The sequence below is a fragment of the Jaculus jaculus genome, chromosome 5 (genome assembly GCF_020740685.1).
Source record: "Jaculus jaculus isolate mJacJac1 chromosome 5, mJacJac1.mat.Y.cur, whole genome shotgun sequence".
In the NCBI taxonomy this organism is placed as follows: domain Eukaryota; kingdom Metazoa; phylum Chordata; class Mammalia; order Rodentia; family Dipodidae; genus Jaculus; species Jaculus jaculus.
The window spans coordinates 161,604,519-161,616,610 of record NC_059106.1 but is presented as its reverse complement, the minus strand read 5'-3'; the positions used below and the strand labels follow the sequence as shown (position 1 = coordinate 161,616,610).

At 44.3% G+C, this 12,092-nt stretch overlaps 1 non-coding gene across 1 annotated transcript; it reads left to right on the top strand.

Annotated features, from left to right (window-relative positions):
- The first annotated feature begins 6,527 nt into the window (after positions 1-6,527).
- Positions 6,528-6,736, top strand: LOC123461039. The gene has a single exon (XR_006637363.1). It is a non-coding gene; the product is annotated as a small nucleolar RNA U3 (small nucleolar RNA).
- The last annotated feature ends 5,356 nt before the right edge of the window (positions 6,737-12,092 follow it).

Here is a 12,092-nt window from a genome sequence, read left to right as displayed (position 1 = left end):
CATTCTATCTGTCCCTTTGTCCAGTTCCAATGGCAGGTCATGGTTTAATTTTCTTGATGCTTCTTAGAATTCATTTTCGCATTTAATCATGTCTTCAATAAGCTTAATCAGATGGTTTTTTGAGATTCTTTACTGGTTGACTCACCTTTAATCTCTTTCTATTTTTGAATTATTTATTTATTTATTTGAGAGAAAGAGGGACAGAGAATGGGCATGCCAGGGCCTCCAGCCACTGCAAATGAACTCCAGATGCATGCACCACCTTGTGCATCTGGCTTACATGGGTCCTGGGGAATCAAACCTGGGTCTCCTGGCTTTAAGGGCAAGTGCCTTAAACACTAAACCACCTCTTTTTTTTTTTTTTTTTTTTGAGGCAATGTCTCACTCTAGCCAGGCTGGTCTGGAATTCACTGTGTAGTCTCAGGGTGACCTCCAACAACTCACAGCAATCCTCCTACCTCAGCTTCCCAAGTGCCGGGATTAAAGATGTGCACCACCACCTCTGGCTGGTTTATCTCTCTTTTGAGGTCCCTCTGGTTTTCTTCAATTAAGTTCAGCCTAATGATGAAAGCTGTGTGCTGTAGGAGATGATTCTACTCAATTTCGTTTTAGTGATTATTGGATTTTGATGATTTCCTTCTAGTTCAGAGATTTGTTTGGTTAGTGTTGCAGTCCGGTTCACATTGCTGGTAGAAATCACCCAACAAGAGTAGCTTCTGGGAAAAAGAGATTTATTTTGGCTTACAGGCTCGAGGGGAAGCTCCACGATGGCAGGGGAAAACAATGGCATGAGCAGAGGGTGGACATCACCCCCTGGCCAACATAAGATGGACCACAGCAACAGGAGGGTGTGCCAAACACTGGCATGGGGAAACTGGCTATAAAGCCCTTAAGCCCGCCCCCAACAATACACTCCCTCCAGGAGGCATTAATTCCCAAATATCCATCAGCTGGGGAGCTAGCATTCAGAACACCTAAGTTTATGGGGGACACCTGAATCAAACCACCACAGTTAGGGAAAATAATGTTATTGTGCTTTCATTTTGGGGATTCAATTTATGTTGTCTCCTCTATGTTTTCATTGGAGACTTCTAGAATAAGACTTGGTAACCTTGTTGGTACTCTCTCAGCTTGTTGTCTTGTGTTGTTTTTCTTGTGTTGGGGGAATCTAACCTGTTTCAGGGTTAAAAGTCTGTTTTATCAAGGAGAAAGCAAGTATTTATCCTTGAGCGATCTTCAGTGATTGTTCTATTTTGCATTTGAACAAGAGTGGAATGGAATGTGAATGTATCCACAGATGCACAGTGTGGTGACTTGATTCAGGCATCCCCCCATAAATTCAGGTGTTCTGAATGCTGGGTTCCCAGCTGGTGGAGATTTGTTTATTAATGCCTTCTGGAGGCAGTGTATTGTTGGGAGCGGGCTTACGGGTGTTATAGCCAGCTTCCCCATGCCAGTGTTTGGCACACTCTCCTGTTGTTATGATCCACCTGATGTTGGCCAGGGGGTGATGTCCACCCTCTGCTCATGCCATCGTTTCCCCCTGCCATCATGGAGCTTCCCCTTGAGTCTGTAAGCCAAAAGAAACCTCCTTTTCCCACAAGCTGCTCTTGACCGGGTGATTTCTACCAGCAACGCGGACCTGCCTGCGACACCCAGGCTGTGAAGGTGGCAAGTACTCCCGCAGCTCTCGGCTGGCAGCCGCTAGCAGAGCTGGGGCTGGAGGTCTGGAATCTCTTCAGCCCGTGCTCCCAGTTGTGCCTTGCCTACGGGGCCCAGGGGCTGGAAGCCTTGGCCCCTGCTTCTCCACTCTACCCAGCTAAGCAGGTTGTAGAGGACTCCCTGGGACCCCCTAACAGGTGGTTGCCAGATATTCCTGTGTTCCCCATCTGGGGCAGGAGAATCGCTCCAAGGTGGCACAGGTAGGTAGATACCAGGAGCGACAGGGAGAAGGGGCAGCACTTGCTTGGGAGGCAGAGGTAGGAGGATCACTTTGAGTTCAAGGCCAACCTGAGACGATGTAGTGAATTTCAACCTGGGCTAGAGCAAGATCCTACCTTAGGGGGGGAGAAAAAAAATCCTGTCATCAAGAAGCTATAATTAGACCGACAACTGATTTTTTTTTTTCAACAAAACTATAGAAGCCCTAAAAAGGTAGAATATCTTTAGAATCCTAAGAAAAATTAAAAAATAACTTGACAGTGCGTGTTGTGTTGTATATTCGGTGAAAATATCATTCAGAAATTGAGACAAAATAAAATATACAAGTTGTTGCAGTCAGGTTTGCATTGCTGGTAGAAATCACCCAACCAAGAGCAGTTTGTGGGAAAAAGAGGTTTCTTTTGGCTTACACATTTGAAGGGGCAGCTCCGTGATGGCAGGGAAAACGATGGCATGAGCAGAGAGTGGACATCAACCCCTGGCCAACATCAGCTGGATAATAACAGGAGAGTGTGGCAAATGCTGGCAAGGGGAAACTGGCTGTAATACCCATAAACCTGTCCCCAACAATACACTGCCTCCAGGAGACTCTAATTTCCAATTACCATCAGCTGGGGAGCCTAGCATCCAGAACACATAAGTTTATAGAGGACACCTAAATCAAAGATTTTACACAAGTAAAATCTGGGAATACTTATTTCCATCAGACATTTTTTACTCCACGAAATACCAGGAAACTGATTACTGAAATAAGCTCAGGCATCAGAGGCACATACAGCCTTGATATGGACTCTAGGAAAGACTCTTGATTGTTTACATCAGTCATAACAATACTATCTGCTATGTTCCAGCACTGTAGGGGTCAGGCGCAGGGCCAGACAAGAGCCCAGGAAGAAGTGAAATTGTTGTTGGGGTCTTACATCGTTTTGAAGTGGTTCTTGAAGTTACTGTCTCATTGCTGGGACAAAGCACCTGACCAAAAGCAGCTGTTGGGAGGGAAGTTTTTATTTCGGTTTACAGTCTTCAGGGGAAGCTTCATGATGGCAGGAGACAGCGTGGCATGAACAGAGGCTGGACATTACCTCTGCCACAGCAGGTGGAAAACAGTATCCGAAAAGGGAGCTGATCTAACCTTGTCATGCTTGGGCTAATAACCCTCCAAGTCCGCCTAGCCCCACATTGTCACACCTCCCATATTGCCATTAGCCAGGGGACCAAGCACTCAGAACATATGTGTTTATGTGAGGAACACATGATTCAAACCATCAGAGTAGTAAAAGTTGTATTTCATTGTAGCCCATGCTGGGCATGTTGCCATTTACCTACAATCCTAACACTCCTATGATGAAGGAAGATTCTGAGTTCAGGGCTCACCTCGCCTACATAGTGGGTTTCAGGATAGCTTGGGCCGTAAGGCGGGGAGGAGCCTCAATCAAAATAGCTTCCCTATCTGGAGAGATGGCTTAGCAGTTAAGGCACTTCTCTACAAAGCCTAAGGACCCAGGGTTGATTCTCCAGAACCCACATAAGCCAGATGCACATGGTGACACGTGCGTCTGCAATTTGGTTGCACTGGGCTGGAGGCCCTGGTGCACCCATTCTCTCTCCCTGTCTCTCAGTCTGTATAAAAAACAAAAGGCAGTCCATTGGGCTTGCTTCAAAAAAATACCTTCTCTAAGACCCTCCCCCTAACGTGCTGAGTAGTCAGGGGAAACAGCCAGGGAGACTGAAGGGGAACTACTCTGCTCCTGGGAACTATAGGGTTAACTACAGATGACAAGACAGAACTCTGTGTGGCGCAGTTAGGCTGGAGTCACCAGGAAATGGGCCCATAAACTATAGATAACTTTGAATTACAGCAAGGACAACGGACCAGCTCTCTTAAACTTTTAATTGGTGACAGTACTATCTCCCCCTTTACATTACTTTAGAAACTTGTAGCCTACCAATAAAGTACAAGACCCAAGGTGATGTCATACTGCTTGATGAACAGCCCCCAAAAGACACAGACTTCAGCCGGGGGAGGTTGCGCATGCCTTTAATCCCAGCACTTGGGAGGCAGAGGTGAGTTCGAGGCCACCCTGAGACTACATAGTAAATTTCAGGTCAGCCTGGGCTAGAGCCAGACCCTACCTAGAAAAAGGAGAAAAAAAAAAAAAGACACAGACTTCTTTTAATTTGGGGTGGAAGACACATGAGAGCACAGAGCTCACTTCAGCCCTTGGGTATAAAGAAATGAATTCTCCACCTTTCTGAGTGATGCTTGGATTTGTCGCTGGCTTGAGCCCAGATTTTCTGGAACAGAATTACAAGGTTAGGCCATGTCTCAAAAGCCAGAAAAGAAAAAGAAGGTCATCATAAGGCAAAGATGCATGCTGCAATCTTTCTCACATGAAACATATGAGAATAGGGCTGGAAAAATGGCTTAGCGGTTAAGGCATTCGCCTGCAAAGCCAAAGGACCTCAGTTCGATTCTCCAGAACCCATGTAAGCCAGATGCACAAGGTGGTACATGCATCTGGAGTTTGTTTGCAGTGGCTGGAGGCCCTGGCACACCCATTCTGTCTGTCTCTCTTTCTCTTTCCTTCTTTCACTCTCTTAAATAGATAAATAGATAAATAAAAATTTTAAGAAATGAGAATATCTATCCTAAAAGTGAGTAAAGGAAAATATAAAATAAGAGTTCAGAGATGATAATAATAGTTACTTCACAGGGAGAATTAACTAGGAAGGCTACAGGCAGTATGCTAGGAAGTTTAAAGGCAGCATATTGGTATGCTGAAAATGTCTTAAATTTTGATTTGAGTGGTATAATTAAACTTTATACTGAGCAGGGTGTGGTGGCACACACCTTTAATCCAAGCACTTGGGAGGCTAAGGTAAAAGGATTACTGTTAGATTGAGGCCAGCCTGAGACTACATAGTGAATTCCAGGTCGGCCTGGGCTAGAGTGAAACCCTGCCTCAGAAAACAACAACAAACAACAACAAATACTTTATACTGAAATGAGTGATTATATTATTTATTTTATTAGAATACACAATTTTAATATATAATAAAGGATGTATTATTTATAAATTTTTTTAAATTTTTTTTAAATTTATTTGAGAGCGACAGACACAGAGAGAAAGACAGATAGAGGGAGAGAGAGAGAATGGGCGCGCCAGGGCTTCCAGCCTCTGCAAACGAACTCCAGATGCGTGCGCCCCCTTGTGCATCTGGCTAACGTGGGACCTGGGGAACCGAGCCTCGAACCGGGGTCCTTAGGCTTCACAGGCAAGCGCTTAACCGCTAAGCCACCTCTCCAGCCCAGGATGTATTATTTATAGTGACATACATTTAAAATAACTAAAATGTGAAGTTTATTTATAAGAATAATAAAATGCAGCCAGGCAAGGTGGCACACGCCTTTAATCCCAGCACTCGGGAGGCAGAGGTAGGAGGATTGCCGTAAATTCAGGGCCACCCTGAGACTACATAGCGAATTCCAGGTCAGCCTGGGCTAGAGCAAGACCCTACCTCGAAAAACAAAAACAAAAAAAGAATAAAATGCAAGTATATGATATTTGAGCATGTAGAATTAGTATATAAGTTCACATATAAATATGGTATAAACTATACACATATGCAAAAATTCATTGAGTTTTGCTCTTAAAGTTTGTACTCTTTATCATATATGTAAATTAAACTTCAATAAAAACAAAATAAGGTAATCTCAGCACTCGGGAGGCAGAGGTAGGAGGATCGCCGTGAGTTCGAGGCCACCCTGAGACTCCATAGTGAATTCCAGGTCAGCCTAGGCTAGAGTGAGACCCTACCTTGAAAAACCAAAAAAAAAAAAAAAAAGAAGGGACTGAGGAGATGGCTCAGTGGCTAAAGGCCAAGGTTTCCAGCCTGGGCTCATCTCCCCGGCAACCATATAAAGCAATGTGTTGCTCACACACCTGTGATCCCAGTGAGCCTGTGGCAATGGGAGGGAGACAGGAGAAGATGAAGCTTGTAAGCTAGCTAGTCTGATGCTTGTTTGAAGCCTGGCAGTTCATCCACAGCAGCAAGAGACCTTATCGCAAAGATTGCAGAGCACAGACATCTTGCAGCGGCCCTCTGATCTCCATGCACACACCCATGGCACTTGCCCCCCCCCAAATATATTTTTTAGGACTGGAAAGATGGCTTAGTAGTTAAGAAGCTTCCTTGCAAAGCCAGAGGACCCAGGGTCTATGACCCATGTAAGCCAGATGCACAAGGTGGCACATGTGCCTGGAGTTTGTTTGTAATGGCTAGAAGCCCTAGCACACCCATTCTCTCTATATATCTGCTTTTATCTCTCTCAAACAAATAAATAAAAATAGAAATTGAAGAAGACTTAAATACAGTCGTTGTTGTTGTTTTTTGTCGTTGTTGTTCTTTTGGCAGGGGTTCTCTTTAGCCCAGGCTGACCTGGAATTCACTCTGTAGTCTCAGGGTGGCCTCGAACTGACAGTGATCCTCCTACCTCTGCCTCCTGAATGCTGGGATTAAAGGTGTGCACCACCAAACCGTGCCTTAAATACATTTTTAAAGAAAGTATTTAAAAATAATAAATGAAGACTATACTTTCAGGGATTATTTCTATATTCGTTACTAGAGAAGTTTCTCTGACTGAGTATGGAAACCAGGAGGAGGGGGTGTGGCGTCCTCTCCTGAGCGGGAAGCAGCTCCTGGCCTGGCTTTGCTGCAACTGCCACTGGGCCATTGAGGATCGTTCCTGCACTCCTTCGGGGGAGCTGGAGGGAGACGATGTGAAATAATAAATAAGTAAATAAGTAAATAATTAAATATAATAAATAAAAACTATATCAAAACAAAGACTTTATCCATAGAACAAGAATGGGCTACTTGGGCAGGGGCGAAGCTCAGTGGTAGGACACTTGCCTTGCATGTATTAAGCCCTGGTTCAATCCCTGGCACCACCCTCAAAAGGATACTTCAGATGGAAGGCATTGATGGGAAGAAAAAAGCTCTTGTAAAGAAAAAATATATACATATGGGCTGGAGAGATGGCTTAGTGGTTAAGGCGCTTGACTATGAAGCCGAAGGATCCAGATTCAATTCTCCAGGTCCCATGTAAGCCAGATGCACAAGGTGGCGCATGCATCTGGAGTTCGTTTGCAGTGGCTGGAGGCCCTGGCATGCCCATTCTCTCTCTCTCTGTCTCTAATAAATAAGCATTTTATTTTATATTTATTTATTTGAGAAAGAGAGGAGGAGGAGAGAGAAAGAGGCAGATAGAGAATGGCACTCAGGGCCTCCAGCCACTGCAAATGAACTCCAGATGCATGCGCACCCCTTGTCCTGAGGAGTTGAACCTGGGTCCTTTGGCTTTGCAGGCAAACACCATAATGGCTAAGCTATCTCTCCAGCCCAAAATAAATATCTTTTTAAAAAAGAAAAAGATAATGATAACTATAAATACAAATAAATACATGTAAGAGCAGAAATGGAAAAAAAAATAGCAAATGGCCTAAAAAATTGTGTTTAAGATCTACCTCTGAACAGAACAAAAAAAATGTGATCCTCCAGGGGGGAAAGAAAGTCACAATGGGCTGGAAAGATGGCTTGGCTGTTAAGGCACATGCATGCCTGCTAAACCTAAGAACCCTGGTTTGATTCCCCAGGATCCACATAAGCCAGATGCACATGGTGGCACATGCATCTGGAGTTTGTTTGCAGTGGCTAGAGACCATGGAGCACCCATTCTTACTTTCTCTGTCTCTAATAAATAAATAAATATTTTTTAAAAAGTCACAAAATTAAAGTCAATGTGGAAGTCCAATATCTGGTACCAGAGGCCCAGGAAGATAGATCAGAACAAACAGAAGCACATTGCTGAGCAAATTGTTCAAGAGGCCAAGGCAGGAGGATCACCACAAGTTTGAGTCTTGCCAATGCTACTTAACAAGATTCTGTCTCAAAATAAGTTAAGTCAGTAAGTCAATAAGTAAATAATTCAAGCAGCTGGGTATGGTGGCACATGCTTTTAGCTCTAGCACTTGGGTGCCTGAGTCAGAAGCCACTGTGAATTTGAGGACAGCCTCAGGCTACAGAGTGAGTTCCAGGTCAGCCTGGACCACAGAGAGATCCTACCTTGAACAGAAACAGTAATTCCAGGGCTGCAGGGATGGCTTAGCAGTTAAGGTGTTTGCCTGCAAAGCCAAAGGACCCCGGTTCGATTCCCCAGGACCCATGTTAGCCAGATGCACAAGGGGGTGCACGCATCTGGAGTTCGTTTGCAGTGGCTGGAGGCCCTGGGGCACCCATTCTCCCTCTCTCTCTCTCCTTCCCTCCCTCTTCCTCTGTTAAATAAATTAATTAATTAAGTAAAATATTAAAAAAAGAAACAATAACTCCACTCATCAAAGAACATGAGAATTCAAATGAAACAGTTCACAGGGCATCCAGCACCGTGACTGAAAGAGATGGACCTCATAAAACATCACGGTGTAACTTCAGGACATCAGATAGAAAAAAAAAAAAAAAAAAAAGTATCCCAAAAATTTTAGAGAGAAAAAGAAGGTCATATGCAGAGGTCAAGAACTGGAATGGAATTCAACTTCTCAACAAAACCCTAATGGTGATAAGACACAAAAGCTAAGAAAGGAAGGGATGCAGGAGCCAGGAGGAGGGGAAGGAGGAGGAGGGGAAGGAAGAGAAGGAGGAGGAAAATTCAAAGCATTCTGGTATCATGGTAGTGATGCTTAGCAGGGGTTTTTTTTTGGTTTGTTTTTTGTTTTGCTTTGGTTTGGTTTTGGTTTTTCAAGGTAGAGTCTCACTTTGGTCCAGGCTGACCTGGAATTAACTATGTCGTCTCAGGGTGGCCTTGAACTCATGGTGATCCTCCTACCTCTGTCTCCCTAGTGCTGGGATTAAAGGCATGCGCCACCATGCCCAGCCTTAGCATAGATTTAATGCATTTAACTGAACTCCAGGTTCAAGATTATTGGTAATGGTAGGTTATCCTGATTGCTGCTGTTATTTCTTTAGAATTGTGGCAAACGTGGAAGGAAGCAGGGAGAAGGGCAAGAGGAAGCTGGGGTGGGTGTCAGGTGGCCTGGATTACCACTCACAATGCTGTCAAGTGGCTCACATTTGGACGCCTCATATAGCCCCTCCGGGCCTTCATCTTCTCATCTGTGAAAAGGACGTGAATGGCAAGTGGCAGATTGAGGTGTCTCTAAACTTCTTTACTGCTCAAAACATTCCATGAACCAATTCCTAGAACTTCAGGGAAAGCAAGAAACAGGTTTTATTGGTTTTTGTTTTGTTTTGTTTTGCATCCTTTATGCTGACCATCATATCAAATAACTCATCAGGTGCCTAGGGCTGTCCCTCTCCCTTTACTTCCAGAACTTACTTACGGGGTAATTGCTTTTCCTCTTCAAGATAAGCATTAAGAAATCATCTATTTTTTTTTTTCGTTGTTGGCTTCCAGCCATAGTTTCTTATCCCAGAGTAGCCAGAGCATATGAACAATTATCTGGCTGTACTTATGTTAGCCCTGAAGGTAGGTATGAACATCAGTTGCTCAGGATCCAGCTTTGCAGTTAAAGGTGACGCTTACTTGCAAAGTCTGATGGCCCAGGTTTGATTCCCAGTCTCCACAGGTGACCAGATGCACAAAGTGGTGCATGCATCTGGAGTCTGTTTGCAATGGCAGAAGGCCCTGGCTTCCCCATTCTCATTCTTTCTCTCCCAAATAAATACTGTGGTGGTTTGATTCAGATGTCCCCCATAAACTTAGGTGTTCTGAATGCTAGTCTCCCCAGCTGATGGCAATTGGAAATTAAAGCCTCCTGGAGGTGGTGTATTGTTGGGGGTGGGCTTATGGGTGTTACAGCCAGTTTCCCCTTGCCAGTGTTTGGCACACTCTCCTATTGCTGTTGTCCACCTGATGTTGACCAGGGGGTGATGTCTACCCTCTGCTCATGCCATTGTTTTCCCCTGCCATCATGGAGCTTCCCCTTTGAGCCTGTAAGCCAAAATAAACCTTTTTTCACAAAAGCTGCTCTTGGTCAGGTGATTTCTGCCAGCAATGCGAACCTCACTGCAACAGTAATGTTGGTACCAAGGAGTGGTGTCGTTTGCTACTAGACACCTGACTGTGTGGCTTTTGCCTTTTGGAGCTGATTTTCAAGAGGAATGTGGAAGGATTTGAAACATTGGCCTAAGAGACACCTTGCAGTGCTGTAAGTACAGCTTGATGGACTATTCTGGTCAGAGTTGAAAGACCTGAATGCAGTAAGATCTATAGACTGTGAGGTTTGGCTTTTGAGGGTGAAAAAGAGCTTTGCCTGGACTGGGCTAGAAGCAGTTTGTGTGATAAGCTTGCTATTACGCCTGTGTCCTAAGAAGTTGTCCAGTGTTGCTTTACATAGAAACAGACTGATGTGAGCAGAGGGATATTACACAGAAAAAAAAAATTAAATCTTTGGGTGAACTGCTGCCCATTCAGCTGCAATTGAGAGATTACAACCTTTGGGATTGGGCCAGCTGACCTGTACTGGGGCAACATGAAGAATGTAGACTCTTTTGAAGGGTTCTGAGTGCTCAAGGAGTGTCCTGTTCTTCAAAGTCTGCTTTATTCCCCCCAGAATCAACAAATTGGCACCCTACCTGGTATTGTGGAGTATAAGAAATGCAAGAGAGGGTCATTGAGTTTGCAATGCGGTCTTTTGTTTTGGAAATAGCCATGGGCAGTGTGAAGCAGGTTTGCTGGATGCCTGCATGGAGACCCAATGGAGCCAGGAGGATGAACCTTGGATTGCAGTGGAGACCCAGTGGAGATTCCAGGAACATGAGATGGCTGCTAAGGAAAGCTGCCAGCCCTGGATGAAGATTTCCAGGACGGTAACTAGTGTAACTGGAGGGGCCGAATTGCAACTCCAGAGACTTGTTACTGGTTAGAATTATTAGACTTGGAGGCTTGTCACTGGCTAGAGTTGTTGGACTTGAAGCTACAGAGTTTGGTGTTTGCCCTGTTTAAATCATGTATTGCTTGAGTATTTCTTTGCTATGCCCAATGCCATCTTTTAAAGTGTGAAAGTTTATTCTGTGCCAGAATGGGTTGGGGGATGATTTTTTGGTATTATGGGCCCAGTTAAAAGACCTTGGACTATGGAATATTTGAAGATCATTGGGATTGATAAAAACTACGGGGGCTTTTAAAGTTGGATGAATGCATTGCATTTTAAATTATGTATGGTTGTCAGTTTATGGGGGCTAGGGGTAGAAGGTGATGGTTTGATTCAGGTGTCCCCCATAAACTTAGGTATTCTGAATGCTAGTCTCCCCAGCTGATGGCAATTGGAAATTAACACCTCCTATAGGCAGTGTATTATTGGGAGCGGGTTTATGAGCATTATAGCCAGTTTCCCTTGCTAGCATTTGGCACACTCTCCTGTTGGCTAGGGAGTGATGCGCGCCCTCTGCTCATACCATCATTTTCCCCTGCCAGCATGGAGCATCCACTCGAGTCTGTAAGCCAAAATAAACCCCTTTTTTTCCCCCAAAAAGCTGCTCTTGGTCAGGGGATTTCTGCCAGCATTGCAAACCTGACTACAACAAATACATATTTTAAAAAATGTGAAAGATACTTCTGTGACTATTTCTGTGGGACTATAAAGTAGTTTTTATCACACTATCATTCAACATTTTAGAAGAGGATATTTTGGTAAAGGGTCGAGCCAGAGGAACCGGACTCTGCTGTGATTTGGAGAGGCTTCTGAAGTGTTTTCATTCACTCCCAGATCCCAAGACCTCTGCCAAATCCTCAGTGCCACACAAGTATGCAGAGCATGGGAGAGGAAGGAATTCGGGATCTGCAGGATCTTTTCAGGAAGCGAGAAACCTGCATTCTTGGATTCTAGGTTTTCATTCTGGGTCCTGGATCCTGGGTTTTGGTCTTAGTCCTGAGGACTGTGTCCTGGGTTTGACCTGCTAGGATTTGCAGATGAGAAGAAAGAGGAAGGTGAGGTTTTAAAAACCTTAAGTGATACATGAATCTGTCAGCCACGGTGAATGAGTGTGACAGTTTTTTGTTTAAAAAAATTGTAAGATAAGGAATTGGATCACTGACTAGATTTTGGTGACTTTGCAGAAATATTGTTTTGAGA